Raw genomic sequence first — 6,862 nt, 5'->3', positions numbered from 1 at the left:
CGGGCGCCGGGGGCCGGGGGCCCCGGGGCCGCGCGCGAGGGGACTCGGGTTCCGACGAGGCGGTGCCGCGCCACGACTCCTCCTACGGCACCTTCGCGGGGGAGTTCTACGACCTACGCTACCTGTCCGAGGAGGGTGAGGCTGCGGGAGGATGAGGGGCTGCGGGAGCGGAGACCCGGGACGGGGACCGGAGGCGGCAGGAGCGGGGGCGGGGGCGGGCAATTGGTTAGGATGCGAATGGAGGCAGCGCCGGCACGGCCGAGGCCCGGACGGGGAGCGCGTGGCTCCCACTACCCATCCGCCTGGACAAGTGGTCTCAAGAGCTGTCAGCGCCTTCCACCCGCTGCTGGCTTTACAGGTGGGGAGACTGAGGCCGGGAGAGGCAGGTGGTCAGCCAAGTCCTGCGAAGCTGCGGACAGGTGGGGCTGAGTCTAGGCTCCCCCGGTTTTCAGCATCTGGCCTCCACTCTCTGTCTCTGTCAGGGATTGGGGTAGAGGGTGGTAAGGGAGGAGACTGCCATCTGGCCTAGGGTGTGTGAGATAAGAGCAGCTGGTGGGAAGCAGAAATCCCAATTTAAAGAGAGATGTTGCCTTATTTCCTCCCTGTCTGTATGGACCTAAATTTGCAGTGGCTAGTGTCCCAAGCTCAGCGTTCTGTTCGTGCTCACTGCCCTGCCCATGAGAGCCGGGTCACATCTCTTTCCCCACTTCCATCCCACTTCTTTACTGTCTTCCCACATGTCATGCATCCCTAGTGTGAGCCACCATTGTTGGGGCCTGGTGGGCCCAGAGACAGGGTGTTTGTCCCTCAATGACCTCCCTGTAGAGGCAGTGTTTCAGTGAGCACAAAAGCCAAGCTGATTTTCTTCAGAAGGAATGGAAACTGGCTTCTTACTTCTGCAATTTGGAAAGTGATTTTCCTTTTCTTCTGCTAAGAGGAATATCCAAGAATCAAGTTGGGCTTTGAAATGTTGTGTGTCCCAGCAGATGATATGACGCTGGATGTATCTGTTACTTAAGATTAGGTTTAGTTACCTACAACAAACAAACAGTAGCTTAAATAAGATAGAAGTTCCTCTGTCAGGTAAAGAAATCTAGAAGTAGGCAGTCGAAGGTCACTGACTGCTTTATAAGGAGATTGCTCAGAAGGCCCATGTAACAATTCTACTTACACTTCATTAGCCACAACCTAGTCATATGGTCACACATAGGTGCAGAGGAGGCTGGGAAATGTAGCCTTTATCTGGGAAGTAATATGCCCAATTCAAAAGCTGGACTTACTGTATTATATGGAGAAATGGATTTGGGGAAATACATTAGTTGGGTAGATGCTTAACTGCTGAAACAGGGACCCCAACATACAGTGGCTTAAATAAGATAGTTTATTTTTCTTTCACTTGAGTCTGGCTGGTCTGGGCAGGTGGTCCAGCTCTGTTCCACAAGGTCATTCAAGGACCTAGGTTCTTTCCCTGATGTTGTTCCCCCACCCTCTAAGGCTTTGTCCTCATCTGTGTGGAAGTCAGGTTGCTTGCACGTCTTTGTTCAAGCTTAAGGAAAGGAGAAAGAGAGGAAGTTCAGGACAAACAATTACCTTTTAGGCTGGTTGCACAAATCACTGCGGTTCACATTTCTTTGGCAAGAACCTAATTACATGACCTAGCTGCAAGGGAGGCTGAAAAGTAGAGTGTTCTAGCTGGGTAGCCATGTGGTCAGGGAGAAGGAAAGAATGCAGGGGCAGAGTAGGGGAACAACAAGCAGAAGTAGAATCTGTCACTCTATAAAAGAATAAATAGTACAAAATCCATCGCTTTTTGAAAGCATGTAATACGTAGTTATTCTGTTCATAGTCAGCCTAGTACACTGCTAAGTGACTCAGAGGTGGCACATGAGAAATTTTATTCTCATTGGGCACATGCATCTAACAAATGGAGAACAAAGTCAGATTCTATGTCAGTTTGTATATATAGAGAGAATGAAGTTAGTTGTATAGTCCAGGCACTTTTTTTTTTTTTTCAGTCCAGGCACTTTTATGAACATGGACATCAGGTGGGCTGCAGCCCAAAGGAAAGCTTTATAGAGTTGAACCAGGAAGTGTGAGAGACTTTGGTGAGACAAAAGGGGGAGGGCACTTAGGTGAGGTGACCCTACAGGGGTAGCAGGGCCTGTGATATGTGTACAAATCTCTAGTTTGACTGCTTGGCACTCTCACCCATTCTGCACATACAACCTGAAGCCTGGCTCTAACCCTCAAAAATCTGCAATGGCTCCAACCTACTCCCTGGAGGAAGCTTAAACTCCTTTATCTGGAATTTTCTGTCTGACCCAACTTTCATTTACAACCATCTCTCACTCCTTCCTTTCCCTCACTCTGAGCTTTCACTGCCCATTCTACTCTTCTCTCTGATCCTTTCACTTATCTTCAAAGGCTGATCCTACAACCATCTGGTGGGTGCTAGTGGGGTTGTTTGTGGGGTGAGCCTCCCAGGGGAAGCACATCTACTAGATTACCCTGGGCCTAGGCTTTAGCCTTGTGGGTCCTGAGTAGAGACTTTCCCAAGATCCTTAGAAATAATCAATGACACTGCCTTAAAAGGGTACTGCCAGAGATGGAGAAGCAGAACGAGGAAATGTCCCAGAATGGGTTCCCACCCAGGAGACAAAGGAAAAAGGCATCAGGAAGAGTGTCCCATGCCATGGGGAGGCCCAGTGAAGAGTTAAAATCGTGGATGGATTCAGGAAATGAGAGGTAATGGGTGGATTTTCCTGGGATGAGTTCAGTGGAGAAGGAAGGAGGGAGACCAGTTGATTTTGGAGGAAGTGGCAAATGAAGAGGTAGAAATAGTACCTTTAAACAATTCTATCTTTCTATCAGTACAAGTGGGGTTGTCTTTTTCTAGTGACTGGGCTGTTTTCTTTATGCAGGGTACCCCCTTCTCAGGTTCAAAGTTGCCGACAAACTGAATTTTTAATGAAAAAGTAGCCCAGTAGTATGAAATCAGAAAAAGGGAATTAGAATAATGGGGTGGGCATGGAGAATTCCCTGAAACTCTGGTTGAGCCCAGTGACCATTACCCACCTTGTCCAGAGACCATTTCTCCAGTGTCCAGGTTGCCCAAGACCCCCAGGCCACAGACTGAACACTGGCTGATTCGATGTTTCTCATCACCCCCTAACGTGTTCATTTTTTTTAATTTAAATTATATTTTGGTTTAATGATGCTTGTTTTCAGAATTCTCGGGCTAAGACATTCTCATTTCAGAATGTCTTAGCCTGCACTACTCAGCCTTACAGTCCCAGCTCAGTTGCTGCCTCTTTCAGAGGGCTTCTCTGCTTTTCTCCCCCCATTCCCTGCCATTAGGCAAGATATTCTCCCAGAGTACACTGTCTAACTGTGCTGTGACCCTTTGTGCTCTCTGTGGTTAACAGTTTGGATAGGTTCTTGGTGCTTGACTCCTATCACTCATACCCTCTTACCCTTGAGGTTCTCAAAGCCAGAATCTATATATTCAGAACAACAGTAGAAATATAAAACAGATTACCACATGATTATGGGCAAACCTCCTATTCTGAGGTTTCTCTGAAAAAAATGGAGTTGGGTGTTGGCTTAGGGTTAAGTCCTAAGTGAAGCCTGCTGCTCCCTTTTCCTTGCTGCTAAGATTTACAAACCAGGTCTGAGGAGCGAACCCTGAGACTCATCAACCAGCCACTTGGATGATGGTAGCTGGCTTGCGCTTGGGCCATACCCTACCTTGGAAGGAAACAAGGAACACCGTTCAAGGTTGCTTATCTTTAAGGTATAGTAGTCTGACCGCTTGTAAAACATGGCCCAGTCAATGAGTTTCTGACCATTGAGTTCTGACCACAATTTTTCCCACCTTGGGAAAGAGCTAGTAAGGCAGTAGAGAGAAGAACAGAGCTTGGGGGGAAGGGCAGGAGTTCCTTCATCTGCCTATATTCTTCCTGCGTCTACTGTGTATTGTATGTGGATACATAACTCATCCCCATACATATAAACATTTGGGATGCTTTTCCCCTTGTGGTGCATATATACGTACTGAGAATAAAAAGACACCCCCTCCACTCACACACAGAGGCACATGCACACTTTTTTTTTCATGTATAGTATTTCATTTATAGTATTTATAGTACTTGGGCTTGAACAAAGATAGTGTCACCTTGTTCAGTGACAAAGTAGAAACAGCATATATATATAGTTTGGGGGCAGGAGAATAAAACCAAAACAAATCACAGAAAAGGTAAATAATTGAAAGGTAAATAATCTACATCTAATTCATATCCATGAATCTAACCCAATAATAACACTAACTTGAGCTGACTTTTATTAAGTGCCTACTGTGTGCCAGGCACTGTCCTAAGTACCTTACCCATATTAACTTTAATCTTTATAGCAACACTCTGACTTAGATACTACTGCTATTCCCACTTTGGAGTTAAGGAAACTGACCCCCAGAAAGTTTAAATATTGTAGCTAAAGTCACACAGCTAGAAAGTAGCAGAGAACCGGGTGGGTTTGTTGTTGATTGACTTTATGGATAAGGTGGTGCGAGGTGTCCAGCATGTTTAGAAGAGAGGGCCCCCGTGGACCTCTCTTCTAAACACATGTGCTAGGAAATGCAGTGGAACAGGCGGGATGGGGCATTTTTATGGGCAAACTTGAAAAGAGGGGCTTGGAATTGATGGGGTAGTCAGTTGGGAACTGCAGGTTCCTGAGTGGTGGAGTGCCATGATGAAAGCTTTGCTAAACGGGCTCCACGTGGGTGGAATGTTCCATTTTACAAAGTCCCTTGACATTTTTGCTTCATTATATGGTTCTGATAAGCAGAAACGATTCAGGCAGTCCAGAAAGAGAAATAGGCTGATGCAGTAGCTCTCAGAGATTTGAACAGATAATTTCTGGTTAAAACTTCAAGGAATTAAGTACCAAATTAATACCTGAGGGCTGTGATCCAAGCAGTTAATTAGAAGCAATAAATAGCATACGAGAAGCCATTATCCACCTAGTGGAGTATGGCAAAACAGGCCCAAGGGATTGCAAAAGAGGAACAGATAGTGGCTGCGTGTTAGACAAGAATGGAAACAACAAAGGCATGTTGAGAACCTGGAGAAATGAACCAAGACAATAAGTGCCTCTTGAAGGGAGGTAAAAATGGCTTTCATCCTCCAAAACAGAACAGTTAATTGGAGGGGTTTACAGGGCACATGTGAGAAGAAGGAAAGGGAAGGAGAATAGAAAGGTTTTTGTGCCTCAAACCAATATTATTTGGTCTTCGTCCAAATTTTAATTTTCGATAAAGAGAAAGAAAGCACTAAAATGGAAAGTGGAGGGAAAGGAACAAACAAAACCACCAAAAACCAGTAATAAAAAGGTGGGAGCAACAACATTCTAAATCAACTTATACTTCAATAGAAGAAAAACGTGGGAGCATGGACAAAGCTAAGGGGAAAAGCAGAAGCTGGCATGGCTGGGTGTCTGACGCATGCATCTCAGGACTAAGGAAGACGAGTGAGTGTAGGAGAGATAGGAGGGGGTGGGGAGAGGCCAGTAAAGGTCTTCAAATGGCGTTGTGACAAGATCTGATTTCTGTTTTAGAAACCTGGCGCTGGTGGAAGAATTAGAAGGGAAGTGGGGGAATCAGATAGGAGGCGGTACAATAGCCAAGAGGCAGGCTTATGTTTCAGGGTGGGAATGAAAGGAATGGTGACGGAGGAAATGTTCCAGGTGGAGGAATCTAGGGTTTCTGGGTTGGGAGACTGGGGTTGGGTGGTGGGATTCTTCACTAAGATAGAAAACATAGGAGGAAGGGCATTTGGGAGGTGGAGAAGCTCAGTGTTGGGCGTCTGGAATTGTTTTGCTTGTGGGATGTCCAGGCAGAAACCCCTGGAGGCAGTGATTGTTGGGCTTAAACGTTGATAGAAGAAAAGGAGAAGTGCCAAAGAATTGTGAAGTTTGAGAAAGAAAAACCCTGAGGAAAGTAGGAGGAAAGAAATAATGAAGTAGCAGAATTTAATGAAATAGAAACCAAATATTCAGTAAAGAGGATCAAAAAAGCCAGAAATGATTCTTTGAAAATATGAATGAAGTAGATCAGTGTTATCTAGAGAGACACAACCAATAGGATGTGTATGTATATATAGATGAGAGACAGAGAGAGAGAAGTTTATTTTAAGGAGTTGGCTCACAGTTTTGGAGGTTGGCAAGTCCAGAATCTGCAGGGTGGGCTGGCAGGCTGGAGACCCAGGAGAGAGCCGATGTTATAGTTCAAGTCTGAAGGCCACCTGCCACAGAATTCACTCTTGCCTGGGGAAGGTCAGTCTTTTTGTTCTGTCCAGCTGGGGATGAGGCCCACCTACATTATGGAGGGCAATCTGCTTTACTCAGAGTCCACTGATACAAAATGTTAAATGTTTATCTCATCCAAAAACACTCTCACAGAAACATCCAGAATAATGTTTGACCACATATCTGGGCACCTGGCCGAGCCAAGTTGGCACATAAAATTAACTCTCACAATAGGATTCTGGCAAGATTGATAAGGAGAAAAAGAGAGAAGACAAATAATATTAGGAATGAGAAATAACCCTAGACATAGCAGAGATTAAAAAGTTAATACAGGGCTTCCCTGGTGGCGCAGTGGTTGAGAGTACGCCTGCCGATGCAGGGGACACGGGTTCGTGCCCCAGTCCAGGAAGATCCTACATGCCACGGAGCAGCTGGGCCCGTGAGCCATGGCCGCTGAGCCTGCACGTCCGGAGCCTGTGCTCCGCAAAGGGAGAGGCCACGACAGGGAGAGGCCCGCGTACCGCAAAAAAAAAAAAAAAAAAAAAAAAAAAAAAAAAAAAAA

At 45.9% G+C, this 6,862-nt stretch overlaps 1 protein-coding gene across 1 annotated transcript in view; it reads left to right on the top strand.

The window, feature by feature from the left end:
- Positions 1 to 6: 6 nt before the first annotated feature.
- The window catches only part of FRRS1L (ferric chelate reductase 1 like), a 19,106-nt gene continuing 12,250 nt past the window's right edge, over positions 7 to 6,862 (top strand). The window contains exon 1 of the mRNA XM_024753693.1: positions 7 to 135. The gene's annotated coding sequence lies outside the window, so the exon portion shown is untranslated. The remainder of the gene's footprint in view (positions 136 to 6,862) is intronic.

The sequence above is a fragment of the Neophocaena asiaeorientalis genome, unplaced genomic scaffold, assembly GCF_003031525.2.
Source record: "Neophocaena asiaeorientalis asiaeorientalis breed wild unplaced genomic scaffold, Neophocaena_asiaeorientalis_V1.1 scaffold342, whole genome shotgun sequence".
NCBI classification, from domain to species: domain Eukaryota; kingdom Metazoa; phylum Chordata; class Mammalia; order Artiodactyla; family Phocoenidae; genus Neophocaena; species Neophocaena asiaeorientalis.
The sequence above is the reverse complement of the archived record's forward strand: the minus strand, read 5'-3'. Positions and strand labels throughout refer to the sequence as shown.